This window comes from Diorhabda carinulata, chromosome 8 (assembly GCF_026250575.1).
Source record: "Diorhabda carinulata isolate Delta chromosome 8, icDioCari1.1, whole genome shotgun sequence".
NCBI classification, from domain to species: Eukaryota; Metazoa; Arthropoda; class Insecta; order Coleoptera; family Chrysomelidae; genus Diorhabda; species Diorhabda carinulata.
Window position 1 is genome coordinate 16,770,586 of NC_079467.1, and position 16,346 is coordinate 16,786,931.

Sequence of the window (16,346 nt, forward strand, 5' to 3'; positions counted from 1 at the left end):
TAAATTTCTAATTTCATGCTAAACTCAACTTTCCGAAGCTAATTTGAATTCTCATTTTACTGAACTGTTTGGTTTCAGAAAAAGATCATTTTTAAAAACTGTAAGTCAGCATTTAAATCAAATTTAACAAAATTTTTAATATCTTAATAGTATAGTTAATCAGTATTTATTTCTACTGTTACTAGTTTGTATATAATAATAGTCTGGTACATTAATAAACTAAATTTTATCCTTGATTTGAAGTTAATAAAGTATACTGGATTACGAGGCGCTTTTTAGTGTTGTTGCCAATAATTCAACGATTATTTTGCGTCTTGGAAGCTAATATGATTCATAAAATATTCAGTGTTAAAAAGCGGAAAGCAGCCGTCTATTTATATCGGCAGGTGTTAAAATATAGGTATGCGTTTAATCAAAATTTTAAGTTTGGTTTATTAAAATTTTCTCGTTGTTTTCTGCGAAATTCACACAATAATAAATACCTTCCAATAATAGTTTAACATGCTTAAAAAATGAAAAATGCCTAAACTGGATAGGAATGAAATTGAAGTAACAGAAAAAATGCTTTACCAGAAATCTACGAGTTGAACTAGAAAGATCAACAAAATAAATAATTTTCACCATCAAAAGTAAGATGAAAATAAATAAAATTCAAATTGCAAAATATTGATGCCAATGAATTTTGAATCTAAAAAAGTAGATCGCTTCTGAACATCTTATCTTGATTCTGGTGGTATGAATCAATTATCCTGTGGTTCTTATCCTTGAAAAATTTTTGATATCTTGCCGTCCATGGAACTCTCAAAATTCTTCGGTAGATCCACATCTCAAATGCCTCCAATCTGTTCATGGTGTTAACTTTCAGTGTCCAGCCTTCCACACCGTACAATAGCACGGACCATACGTAGCATTTTGTGAATCTTATTCTGAGATTCAGGTCAAAAGCAGAGTTCGTAAACATGCTTTTGACTTGACCATGATGCGCTCCTTGCTTTTTCTATCTTGCTATTGATCTCTACGTCTGACGAACAGTCTTCACATAACTAAGTTCGCACTTAGTTAAATTTTGTAACCCATTCAATCTCTTTACTATTATATGATAGGTTTTACATTCTGAAACTCATCTAATTCGCGGATGATTATTAGGAATTTTGTCTTTTGTATGTTGATATTGATTCCCATAAACTCACTGAGTATTCCAAATATGTCCAGGAGCCTTTGGAGATCATTTATGTCGTCTGCTATCACGACTATATCATTAGTATATCGTTGATTGTTGATCCATGTGCCATTTATTTTGATATCTAATTTTTCACCTTCCAGGGCTTCTTGAAAGATGTTCACCGAATAAAGTTTAAACAGAAGTGGGGAGAGGACACATCCCTGCTTCTAAGGATTTTTTGTTCCTTTGAAAGTTCGTTGTCAACTCTAACTGCATTGGTTCCAATGCAGCATATATCTTTCTGGTCTATGTCAAGTTACCTCAGTATTTGAATGAGTTTATGGTGTTGCACTATGTCAAAAGCTTTTTAGCAATTTATAAAACACATAACTACATCCTTCGTCTGGACGTAGCAGTTCTGAACCAGTACTTGGATTGCAAATTTCGTTGTTCAATAGTTTGAGTTCAACAGGCACTAGATCTAGCCCAACCGTTTTCTTATCTCTTGAGCTATTTATAGGTCTAGTAATCTCTTCTGTTGTAATTGACAGCCCAGACAAATCATATTCCAGTTTATTTCCTAATTGACGTCTTTCGTCTGCAAATAGGTTGCTAATATATTTGTTCCAGATAGCTTTTCTCTGTTCGTTATCCTGTGCCATTTGCTCTTGTTCATTTTGTATGTTAGAAAAGGTTTGTTTTCAGATGTTTCTTTTATTTTCTTGTACAGGTTATACTCATCATGCTGTTTTTGTAAGCGTTCCATATCTTTGCACTGTGCCTTCGGCAATTATTTTTTGCCTCTGTTATACCTCTTCAAAGACGCCTATTTTAATAAAAATAAATCTCGTAATGCTGACATAACCCAACAAATATTGTTGCTACCAGCAACTGCTGGTCCACTGCAAGAACTGCTGAGAAAGTGCCAGTGTCTAAGCACTTTGCTGGCTCGTTAATGGACCTAAAGCATACAGCTGGTTCGGTTTCTTGTAATTAATGAGGCGTCGGTCCAATTACCATATAATTGACCGGCCGAAATTGCAAATAGAGAGCTAATAAAGGCGGACTTTCAGTTGCCCATTTTTATTATAATAATGTTCATTAGTGTTTCCTGTCATTATATTATGAAGGGGGAGGAGTGACCGTTTTTATACATTTTTTTCTACTCCTATACTTTCATTTTTTTAGATATGTACTATTAACATTTTAATGATATTCATGAAGATACAGATTGTTCATCAAGGTACAAGTTTATAACCAATAGAAATGCAACAATCGATAATATTTAGATTAACTGTTGCTATGACCACCTGACGTATTTGAAATTTATCAATATTGAAATATTGTAGCAGAATTTTACCGATTCAAATAGAATTTGTGCTTTTTAAAAGAAAAATCTCTGAAAATGTAAGATAGTGGAAGTGATATCGAGAATTTAACTCCCCCAAATGTATAGACCAGGCCACAAGAGACGCAAATAATTTATTGCCAGTAAAATCAACTAAAGTATACGAAAAATTGAAACCCCTACAAGCTATGGACACATTCAAATTTAAAATCTGCATTATCCATAAAACAAAGTGAACATATGCAAATATCCAAATTCATATGTCAGACTTTAAAAAAAAATCTGGAGAATATGAGGTTGAAAAAGTGAAAACGTTTTCTACAAACGAAACGCTATTTATTGGAGAAGCCCCAAATTGCTTATGGAAGCTTGTAGAAGGCGTGAGCTGCACAAGTTGGAATTTGGCGATGTAAATGATTTTGAAACAATCAGTATCACAAACGGATATAGATAAGAAGAGATTTAAAAATAATTCTTTTGGAAATTTTGATATTTTTTGCTAGTATGTTCATTTTAATATAAGTTGACGTTATTACGAAAAAAATTAGCCGCATATGTTGTTTTAAATGAAATCTTTAATACTATTTGAAATTTTGCGTTTATTTTAAAATAAATTTTTCAGAAAATATTTGACCTAAACAAATCATTTGGATTGTCAACAACTTTCATTTTATATAGTGTTAGCATTTTGTTACGGAAACAACAATTTTGAGGTTATGTTGAACGTTAATAATTGTAAAAGTTGTACAACTTTTCCTTCTCAATCCTTTATATATTGAACTTTTATTTCTTAGTGTTGTGCATAGAACTTCATTACGGTATAGCTGTCAAAGTTTTCATTGAATTTTCATTGTATATGTCTTAATATTAAACAAATTTTCTCATTTTCAAGATTAAAACATTAAACAAACGGCATTCGGAACGAAAAAAATAATAAGTGGTTTTTCCAAAAAAATACTTTTGGAATATTAATGACCTATTTTGAGTGAATACTTACAAAAATTACTACGTATTCGTATGGCAACTAGCTTCAATTATGCTATTTCTATAACAAGAAAAATATTGTTTCTACGACCGTGCGTTTTAACGCACTTTCCCGCACGCATTTTAGTTTTGAAAGTGTCACTTTCCCGTACTAGTGCGGAAAAGCAAAATTATGCAAATATTGACCTTTTTAGATAGTTTTTTACTTCGGAGGTTATAACTATTGTTACTACAGGTAAATAAATATTTACGAAATAGTCCATCAAATAAAATTTAAACCTTTTCTAGCTTTTTGTAGCATTTTTAATTTTTTGAAAATATAAAATAATACAGATATTTTTTATATAACCGTGTAATTGTTACTAAAACGTCAAAGTTGTTCAAAACGTGGCCGACAACTGCAGTCGCGTGCGGCAAAGTATCACTTTCCGCACTTGTTAGGAAAATAACTATTTTTGCGTTCAACTTAAAATTTAGAGGTTATGTTGAAAATTGGAAAAAACGAAAGTTGTATAACTTTTATACATTCATCTTTTTTATACAGAGTGTTTCAAAACTTTCACATGCGAGTTACATCGATCGTTGAATTTTTTGACGTTCGACCTTCGAGTACGTTATAGAAACAAAAGTAAATTCAAAAATGCGGCAGCAGCTAAATACTTTTATGGCTCTCTCGACTTCTAGATAGGGAGGAACTTAACGTTCCACAATTTAAACGTTACCGGCGGACTGGGGGTAGTTTAAACTTCAGTTTAACATGAAACTACGGATCCAAACCTAAATTTTTCAAATTGTTTACATTTTCACAATATTACTAAGGTTTTGGTATAATGATGTGAAGATTTGCACTTTATATGTGACAAACTTGACGATGATGATGAAGAAATTATCAACATTATCGACGCGCCGAGAAATCAAAAGTTATTTGTTCTAGAGGGAATCTTTAAATTATGCCACATTATTTGTCACCTCCATCATAAAACTTGCCATTTCCTCTCAATTTTTGTTCTTTCCCTTCCAAGTTACTGTATCACCTTTTTTTGGATGCGACTGTTTCTTCGTATTTCTTTACAAGGATAACCAAAAGCAATACCCCATAGAAATTGCAAGATTTTTTTGTTCTTTTTCATTTTTGTTTAAAAAACTTTCTTGAACGATTCAACTTGAAAACAAATATTGGAAAAATTTTGGTTATATTTGTGACAGGTCTGTTTAACTAGATAAAATCTCCAGTTTTATCCTAGGTTGGAAAATTCGCCCTTTAAGAACCAGACGTTAGGGAAAGAGGAAAAATCAAAGTTAAAATATAATTACTAGTAGCAAAAAAGGATTAAATAATCCAATATATAAAAAGAACCATCTCCAAAATTCTTAATATTGTCATTTTAGATGAATTTCGAAGCGCATTCAAAAAGAAATTAAATGGAATTATGCCGCATAAGATCACGGCTTATATGAATAGTAAATTATTCGTTAACGGCTGCATCGGAATGCACAAAACTGACAACGTCGCAAACGATATAAAATATGCAACGCTACCACTATGCAAGTCGCGCTAATCAACTCCCGGCGCATTCAAAGCCAAATATAAATGGCAATCACCTTGAAAAAATGCATTTTCAAAGCCGGCTACATAGCAACACGGCCGGTATCGCTCTCTCGTTTTCTCTCTTTTAACCGAGGAACGATCACCCGAAAGCGAGCCTCCACCATTGTGATTCATTCTACTACAAAGCAAACTAAACGGACTAGTCTATTATAGCGTAAGACGAAACGTAGTCGCAGTCACTTTCATTATTTTCAACAAATAAGTAGGTTACATTCGATTATTTCAAGTTTTATTACATTTGAATGAGAATTTTTCACTTTTATACACATTTTAAATAGCTTGTAAAATTGTAAACTCTCCGTAATGGATAGGTGTTGTTGACCTCCGTGAGGTTTGCCCCTTGATTTAATTATTTTAAATTTTCGTTAATGCTAATTTGATAGAGTATAAGAAAGAAGAAAACATTGTTACAAAGTGTTTATTTCAATTAATATAACTTAACCTAACCCGATCGGGTCCAATTATTACGATTATTTGATAACTCCTTGAAGTTAGCCCTTCGACTTAGGTTAGGTTACGGACTAAAGCGATAAAATTTTGAAATTACTTGGCGATTTACTGTTAATTGACAGTTAAGGATACGATGACCTTCCCCGATGATGTGAAACGGTATGTTAAATAAATAATAAATCGCGAATGTCTTAATTTTTATGCAAACTTTTTTTTCGTCTACGTTATTTTTTATTAAGCATGAATGGTATTACGTTTCAAAGCTAATATGAATTCAAAATACGACCCATTAGGTCGGATCCACACTATAAGGTCGATCATATTCACATTCGACAATTCGACTTCACGATTTAGTTTTGAACCGTCAATAATTGAAGTATTTGATATCATTAATGCTTCGAAATGTTTTTTGTTTTAGGTCTCTTCTGTTTTAAAATTAGTTTTTCTTAATTATTATATATCAATCTCCCAAATTTATTAAAAAAACAAATTTTAAAATAGAAGAGATCTAAAATCAAAAATATCAGTATTTGATATACGCGGCCGAAGAATGTGGAATTGGATTCGACTGGAACTTGACTTTTACGGATATAATGAATGTACACATTGTTTTTCATCTAATAATATTTCACCAGACCAAGATCGGACCGCGAACGAACCATAATCGACCTTCTAGTGTAGATCCAGCCTTAAACGCCGATCCTCATTATAATGCCGTTCAAAGTTCGTTCTTGGTCCAAACTCCAGTTAATATACGAGATGAAATAGAATAGACTCTACCCTTATATTATTACCCGATTCTAATAGGATCGGATTATGTACGATCTCAACGCCTTTTACTCAATCAGTTCATTTTGAAGCATAAAACAGTGTGTATTACGATAACGTATATTAAAATGTCTACCAAATGTTTGCACGTTGAAGCAGAAACGATCGTTAAAAGTATTTACTTAAAATTAGTAGAGCGAGGCCATGTAAAATAATTGACATTAAAAGAGACTTCAGCTTTTACGAGCACCCTAAAACTACAGTTTGGAGAATTATGAATAATTTGATGGCTAAACTCCTATTGTAGTAAAAACACGAAAAGACTTGGTATACCAAAGTGCACTGATTTATTTCAAAAACTTGATTCGCCGCAATCTTTATTGAATGTAGGCAGACTAAAAATTGCTAACCTTATTGTCCTTTCACGCATACTGTTCCAAGAAACTGATAGTCATATCAATTGTACAACTACATTTTAAGAGGTACGATAGTCCCAGAAGTACCTAGTCCAACAAAGAAAATATAAAAATTATGGAAAAAATATCTAGCTATCAGCTACCGACATCACCTGTAGATTATTAGAAAAACTTTGATCCCCGAGCCATTTTTTCAAGTGTGGGAACAGAAAGTAATCAGAGGGGGCTAAATCTTGCGAATAGGGTGCACAAGGCAGCAATTCAAACTTCAATTCATTAATTTTGACCATTGCCATAACGGAAGCTTGAGCTGGTGCTTTGTCTTGATGAAACAACACTTTATTCTTAGTCAAATGCAGCCGTTTTTGCTCGATTTCTTTGTTCAAACATTGCAAAAAGTTCGCATAATACGCACTGTTCATACTTTTTCCTTCTTCCACATAGTCAATGAAAATTATCCTACGCGCATCCCAAAAAACCGACGCCATGACCTTGTCTGCAGATAGAACGATCTTTGCTTTCTTTGGAGCCGGTTTTCCCTTTTCAGTTCATTGTTTTGATTGTTCTTTTGTTTCGGGCGTGAAGTAATGGATCCACGTTTCATCCATGGTACAAAAACTCGGCTTTATTTCTGTGAAACATTGCAAAACACTCGATGGAAATATCTTCACAACTCTGTTTTTCCCATTGTGAGCAAACCCTGCACAGCTTTCTAACGTCCAATTTTTCAGTTAATATGCGATGTACCACACTTTTTGAAATGCCTACTATGTCTGCTAGCTCGCGCACTTTCAGTAAACCATCATCCAGTACCGATTTTTGAATTTTTTTCAACATTTCTAGAGCCGAATCTACCTACGTGTGAGGTTAGGTGTATTGTGATGGGAAACGCATCCTACCACAGTTTCTTACAAAGATACCAGGTTCCAGTAATAGAAAAAGTGAAATACAAGACTTTTTGTGCGAACATGACATATATTTTCATGAAAGTTATAATGTTCTATAATTGGTTTAAACTGTAAAAAGTTATGATTTTTCGAAGGTTTACATTTGCTATAAAATTGCAAGAGAAGCAGGTCCATTATTTCATTTTCAATACCCTCGAGTTCGTATGGCATAAAGACTTTAATTTATATTATTAAGGTATAATATCATTCAATAACTATAAAACGTACATAATACAACGTTTACTTGAAATAAGTTTGCAATTAATCTCGTAGCGGTCATAACGTTGAAAGTTATCATAAATACCCGGGTATTAACCCGAGTAAATACCCAGGGTATAACCACAGTTGTAAATACCCGGGACTTTTACATCTCTAAATGTACGTGCTCAAAATAATACACCTATTTTAAACCACAGTGTGATCAAGTTGATAACAAGAGAAATTAAAAATGTAACTTCTGAAAACTGGAGAAACTGTATTCAACATGTGAGAAAAATTGAGAACTTACATTAATGTATGTACATAAATATAAATAGTAAAAAAACTGCATTTGATTGAAAATCAACACTCCCATCCTATATGAAAATTTCAAACTCAACAATGATACAACAATGTGAACGAAATATATCCTGTTTTAAAAAATCAAATAAAATTTCTAAAATTCAAATTTCTCTTTAAACTATAAGGAAATTGCCAGATTTTACAATAGTGCGGCTGTGCACAATGCCCTCCCAATAAATAGACATAGATTTACGATTTTCCTATCTTAATGAATTTTATATAGGTTTCAGTAGTGAAGGCACTTTCTTAGATTGTCACAAATACTATATAAATTTCACTAATTGAACCAATAGCAAAAACCTGGTGGATATTTCGTACAAATAGGCAAACAATTAGAGATGGGGGTTTCTATTTTTCTAATTGGCTATGGGGGTCTGAGGTTCTAACATAACGTATTGTGGCTCAGTAGTCACTTCTGTTTCAATTCTTAAGGTGGGTTCACATCTGACATACATACTGTTATTGTTGTATAATGTAGACAGATAGAGGACGATTTAGAATAAATACCGATGTTCTATTGAATTCTTCAAATGGAGTGGGAGATCGTTAATAAATTAATTCTTCAGAAACTCAAATATTAGAATAAATAAATCTGAAGAGACTACTGAGCCACAATACGTGAACAAAGGAATATTCAAAATATTCTAAGAAAAAGGTAACAAGCCGAATGACATGGTATTAATTCATTTCTACAATATTCTCGACGTTTACAGCAAATTCATCCTATTAAAAAAAATTCATTCGCGTCTCAATTACGTGAACAATCTATAAAAAATGTATGTATAACAAAAAAAAAATATTGAATGTTTTTTTTCTTTCTTAACCACCTGATATTGTATACTAACCCACATATACATATATAACAAAAACTTACCATAATAAAAAACACATCGAATTTTTTGGTAACTCATAACTAAAACGGTACAAATCTTAAATATAAACGTTACGACTGGATCACGAACGTATTCAAATTTCGACATCACCGACATCAAAGAAACTTTGAAGAACACGTAGAGCAAATAAAGGAGCCGATTATAATATGAGACAACGCATTTTTAGCACCCTAGTATAATTGATCGTCCCCTAGACAGAATCTTTTATATTACGAACAACGTTTATGATGAGGGGGAAAATCTTCTGATTTAAAAGTACCTACCTATGTGTAAAAGATTCGAAACTATACTGGACGAATAACGGCGTTAACAAAGTAATTTAAAATTTTGAGAAATATTAATTTAAAATAAATATATAGAGAAAAAATTTGAAAACGCACTTTTAGATAATCAAACTTTTCAAAAGAGTGAAACATTATTTTCAGTAAAGGACCCCCAAGGACTGCAATTTAGAGCAGAAATTTTGAAGGTTGTTCCCGGTTATTCTACTTTGCTTCAAAACGGCATAGGGCTGAAAATAAAAGTTTAAGAGATAATTGAAAAATATTTTCCCGATTTTTGATCTGTTGGACCGCGTTTCAAAGGTGTTTACGATTTTGGTGTTTGTTCTGGGTTGTGGCAGGATTTTTCTATATTGTTCCAATATAAAGAGTTCACAAATAGCTGTTCTGAATTGTTACAGGTTTGTTCCGTGATATTCTTCTAGAAATTTATTACTGTTGATAAATTGGTTGTTCTGAGTTGTTCTAGCTTTTCTCTAGATTTTAAAGGCTTTCTCGCTTCCTCGAGAGAAATTCATTTTTTAGAAACTTTTAGAAAATTCAATTTATAGCTGTTTCAGGATATCGCAGTTTTAGGGGTTTTTCTACATTTTTCCAAGATATTTCATCGAAAAAATTTCAAGTCCCAGCTCAAAAATCGAGTTCATCTTCAATTTTTTGTATAAATTTCCTTCTCAGTTGTATGTCGTTCTATAACTAAGTAGAACAAACCTATAAAATCCAGGAACAACCGCTAAAATCTAGGAAAAAGAACAACTCATATAAAAGCAATTTTTCAAAACTGAGGTGGCAGTATACGGTGGTGAACGATAGTTATATCCTTACCATATCCAACGAGATCCAGATTCTCCTCAACTAATTAGATTTTGATTTTGAAAAAATGCTCAATTTTTAAATAATGTATTGTTTACGAACGAGGCACATTTTTCGAGAGTATCTATTATAAATTTTCTCAATAATCACGTATGGGGAGGCGAAAGTCCCCTTGACAATATAGAGCACCATTTTCAAAATGTTTTTTCAGTGAACGTATGAATTGGTATTTATTCTAACGTTTTTCTTATTAATTTATACGTTTTCTATTCGTAAGATGAATTAATAAACACTGTCGCTTACGTTATCAATTTATTTAAATACTTTGTACTACACTAACTTTTTGTATAATTCACTTATCACTATCACTTCTATTTCAAATAATTTATTTCGTTCTCTTCTCTACGACTATTTATTATAAACTGAGCTAAACCGCGCTACAAAAAATCCTTATATATCCCAAAAAAATTCTAAAATAGAGAAACAAGACAAATAATAATAGACCTTCCTAGAAACAACGTAAATAAACCGACTCCTATAATAGTTCAATGAAAAGCAAACATCAAAGGCAGCGCGGATTTAGAATTCCTGGTATTTCAATCAAAGGTTACCGCTCTCGCCGAATTTTAGAATTCCATAATAGCCGGACGGGGCCGGCTTAAGGTCCCATTTTGCGAACTTGTTCGTAACAGTATTGTAGGGGATAACTCAATTGGACCACATCTTCTGCCTCAGCCATTAAAAGGAATTTCTTACACCAGATTTCTCGAAAATGATTTCCATGAACTACTTGGAGACATCGCATTCAATATCAGACGAAACATATGGTTCATGCACGATGGTGCTAATGTACATTTCACTCGAACTGCTAGGCAACAATCGTAGGATTGGCTTTCTCGGAGTTAAATCCTTGTGATATCTGTTTCCGTAGGATATGTTGATGTATTTTTGCTAGAGGTGGTTATTTCCAGCATTTATTATGAATCGTATTACATTTTACATCTTTACTGTTGTCCACTCAATTTATTAAAAAAATTATATATTATGGTGTTTACTTTTTTTGCAACTATTTGTTTTGCAAAAAAAATTATTTCAAGTGCAACAAGGATTTTAAGTTACAATGTAATTTTATAGAAAAGTTTTAATATGAAATAAAGTAAGGGTTGCTAATTTCACCCCCGTATAATGTAACTGAAATATTGAAAAAATACCCCTAGTTAGTTCTTTGCGAGTGCACGACAATTACAGAATCCCAAGTTTCTAGCATTACTGAAATATTAGAAAAAAAATAGAAAATCAACATATCACTTTTTAAGGAAATTTTGTTATAGGAAAGACCCATCTTAATTTCATACGAGCTATTACCTTCTGAATTTTGTCGCGTGAATTTAGAAACACCCTGTATGTAAAATGATATCTGCTCAATATAGATTATGAGTAATTGAGATCTTAGAAAAAATACATAAAATTTTCTTTCTAAACCATTTTATAAACAAATCCTAATCTATTTATTTTCCACTACGAAAAGTCTTTTACGAAATAATAAGGTTGACATTTAACAAAAAATTGGTTGAAATCGAGAAATAATTTCAAATTTTAAAAGTGTGTTCTCAATCTGAATGAGATTAAAATATTTCCACAGTTCAACGACTCAATTCCTCTCAGATCTCCTTTGAACAATCTTGATGGGGAAATTGCTTTATGAATTTGTTTTATGCTTGTTTAAAATATGGAATATAAACAATTAAACTTGGAAAATTATGGACGTAATATAGTTATGAAAGTTGCAACTTTTGTTTACGAAAAGGAAAGTAGTAGAATTATGGAAGAAGCCCATAAAAAATCTGATGAAAAATATGCAGATTTTATTACTTGCACGGGAAAATAATAAAAAACGTCCATTACCAAGAAAAGGCAATAATAATGAAGTGCATACTTTTTATGATTGCTTTGAAGAGAAAATGGTTGGTGCTTTGAGATTCGATCAATTATTTAGAAGAAGAAATAACTGATTTGCAGAATACCTATTTCAAGAAAAACAACCGCATTTGTAGAAGACAAAGAGTTTAATTTCTTCATGAAATACACCAGCCCCTTCTTTATTGTTACAGAAAGGTTTCGCGATTCATTGCCTCACCCATCACCATATTCACCTAATCTGAATTCTTCCGATTACATTCAACTTCCCTGAAGAGAAACGATTTCAAACAAATAAGATGTGATAGCAGAGACAAACACGTACAAGGGTTGCGTTTGAAGTTTTTACAACGAATAATGGGTGGTACCACCGTATTTGTGATCATTGACGTCTGTTATGGCGAAGCCAGTGGCAATATAGGCAATCAAGTTGTTGATAGAGAAATTTTTCAGGAAGCAAAAAATGTAAATTACCCGTGAAGGCTTACGTTTGGTGATTTGTTATGATTTCAAAAAGGTTCTTAGTCAAAAACATACGTTGGTTTACAGAATTTCGTCATGGTCGTGCTTCCGTCGGTCAAAATTTGTTGTTATTCAAAAAAACATAGATGCTGTGCATGACATGATTTAAAAAAAAAGGTCGGAATGTGACTTAAAGACAGATAGATGCGTTTCTTAACGCAACTTGTATGATGCAAGACAACAATTGCATGCAATTCCTTGAAAGATCAAAATATTACATAGACGAATATCGCATGTCGTTTGACTTGCAAGTCTCGTACCATTGCATCATGGTTACCACTGATGAACTCCAAAAGTAAAAAAATTCCCTAACCTCAAACGTAATTTAATATTTTGTGGGTAGCTTAAAAATTAAAATAACAAAGCTAAATAAAGTTAGTCAGTTGGTTAAATTTTTCAAAATTAGATGCCGATAGGTGTGAAAAAAGAATTTCTTCATTTACAATTTACTTTTTAAAAAAATACTGTCGGTGGAACGTCCTTAAGTACCTAACATAATTATTAGCAAATCAAGTAAATATTTTTGGCAGTATATTTTCTTCTATGAACGTAAGAGTACCTACTGGAAATTCATAGGCGATTCATACATTTCTTAGCCATACAGATCTACTGATTCTACTCCCCTTGATTTATTTATGGAGTTACAATAGTAGGTGTATCAGTCAGGACCATTTGAAGATTATTATTTCTGAAGAATAGACAAGATCAAATAATTGGTTGCAAAGAAAAAGGAATGTCGAGGATTTAGAAAATTGAATTAAAATTATTGTTCTACAAAAATTTGTTGTCTGAATGTAAAACAAACTGAAAAGTAATAATATATTTAGCAGATAAGAGAAATGAATTCATTATGGGAATTCATAATCACAATTAATAATTTATGATGTAAAACATAAATCAACAAACCTGTATTTTCATGCTAAATGGTTTTAATTGCATATTTTAGCATGTTTAATTTAAAATCTTTTTTAAAAATACAAGGATTGTTTGAAAAGTTTCCCACCTCATCCTAAAGATGGCAGGATTATAAATAAAGTTGAGAAATGTATTTGCGCGTGAGTCGAGAGATTTATACTAAAATTTCAGCAATTTTGGATGCTTAACTTCTGTTTAATGATTGTAAATGTGTAGTAGAAAAAAATTGAGTATCGAGCTGTCATTAAATCTACAAATATATATTCTGATATTCCTTTTGCATAAAATCGCAGATAATTTGAACTCATTTAATTCTACGTCCCGCTCGATTTCACACAAATCAGATGAATTGATATATTTACAACCCCCCTACCGATTCAATACCAATTTTTGTTTTAAGAAATTAACTCAGTTGAGCTTATTTGACAAATGACGGACAACATATCTCCTTCGCTATCACTCCCACACAACAAGCAAAGATTCTGGTATTTTGATATACAATTCATAATTACAATCAGTATTTAGCTCAAAAATTAATTATTCATTTATTTTATTTATGTATTGACAAGTGAACTTTAGATTAGCTGAATGAATATCTCAATGTGTCATTCCATTTGACCTACCATATCAAAATAAAAACAGGTGAGATGATAACATAAGCTCAATTAGAGTTAAATCAATTTATATAAGTCACTGTGAAATAAGACTCTGCGCCGTATGCGTTCGATAAACGTTTCCCAGTCCCTATTGACGCGGTTTGCATAGAGTGAATCTGTACAGAAACAGGCATCGGCCGGAAAAGTGGTGAACACCATTTTTTTAGGAATAGTCATGAGAATGTGATCACCTAGTACCTTCAAAAAAGTAAAACAATAAAAAGGGCATCAGGAGAACGCACCTTCTCTCACTTGAATTATGGCCATGGCCTAAAATTTACGAATTGCACTTCAAATCGGTTGACTACACACCATATTCCCCGGATCTGATCCCACTGACTTTTTCCTGCCTCCCAAGTTCAAGAAGGACTATTATTTGGAAGTGTTATAAAGGTTAAAGTATTGCTGAACTAATTCCGTATGCTTAGAAGGAGACTATATTCAAAAATAAAAAAAGGTCGAAAACTTTTCATACAACCCTCGTATTATTCCCCATTTTAAACAATGAAGGTACTCTCCTTCTGAATAAAATTCATATTTTTTCCAATAATCTTTATATGGCTTTAAAAAACCAACATGTCAAAAATATCATAATTAAAATTTGGATTCCAAATCATGCAAAATTTTTTCACAAAAAAAAATGTGGCGGTAGGTGTAAAAATGGATGATAAATTTTTAGAAATTCACATGAATCGTAATAAAATTTTTCTAGCTATACAATAAAAATTATTATTTTTATAGTAATCATCATAACTCGTACCTAATCAAAGTTGCAGGACAAACTGTTTGAGCATTACAGTTTTTGGTTAAAGGAAACTGTTTTTAAAATGTTTACCCGAATTATAATTTATGAGAGGCAATAACTATCACTATGGAATTGTCGTTTTTCACCACATTGAGAAGAGATCTATAAAGATTCATAATTTTCTCAAAATAATTTCATAAATCATGTCTTTGTCATTGCCAGGTCACAAGAGTATCACCTAATGGAATCTTTAACGAATTTTTTCTCACTTCAACTTAACTTATACTTCTTAATTTATTTTAATACGAAAGAATGCTATTTAGATAAATCCATATACGTACTACCACAGTATAATTGTATTTTTAAATTTATTATTATATAATTAATTAAATACAGATAATTCAGGTACAAATGATAACCCGATAAAAACATTTATAAATTTTTAATTGGTACTTAAATTAAATAAACATTTGATTAAAGCCATCCGTGGCAACAGCATATTTATTTATAGAATAATCAACAAAAAAGTTATTTTTGAATGTAGCCAAATTTTGCGTGATAGTACTGTAACTGTGTGTCGATAAGTGTTTGCCTAAATTAAAATAACATTGTAAATTCCAATAATTATTGCAATAACTTTAAACAGTGGCATTTAAAAATTTTAAACACAACATTGCAGACGTTATTTTCATTTCGTTGCTCCTATTTTTAAAATATTCCTTGATACTGAGAAAACGTGTTTAATTAATCAATTCCTCAGATTCTGTCTACCACATAATCGAAATTACATTGCATCGGATGATAAAAAAATGCAATCGAGAATATCTAACTACTAGGGAATTCATTTCAACACTTGCACTTTACCACATTTGAAATACATTGGGATAAACAAAAAACACAAACTATCCACATTTCCATTAGACTTCATCTAATTCAGAAACCAATCAAGACACTTTCTCCTGATTATCTAAATATTATGATATCAATTATAATAATATTCCATTCTTTCATGATTCACTTTAATAGATACCAAAACTAGGGATTGTTCAATTAAATTACAAAACGCAAGTGTGTTTTCACAATCAAAATTTATGTCAAATTTTTTTCAATCATTTTATTCGATTCAATGACATTTTTATTGATCAAAAATTGATCAACTATGCTAAAATAAATATAAACGAGTCCCTTAACCAATATGTTTTTGAACTTGAAATATGTACCTAGGTATATGAACACCAATCGAAAATCACTTTTTAAGCTATCAACCATCATAAACAATAATTAAAACCTCAGTGGATTCAGCTACCGTTTAATTTAGTTGGAATTATCAAAAATAAACAAGACACTTCAATTTTGTAA

At 31.6% G+C, this 16,346-nt stretch overlaps 1 protein-coding gene across 18 annotated transcripts in view; it reads right to left on the reverse strand.

Moving 5' to 3' along the window:
* The window catches only part of LOC130897491 (heterogeneous nuclear ribonucleoprotein Q), a 109,446-nt gene that overhangs the window by 49,416 nt on the left and 43,684 nt on the right, over positions 1 to 16,346 (reverse strand). The window lies entirely within an intron of this gene.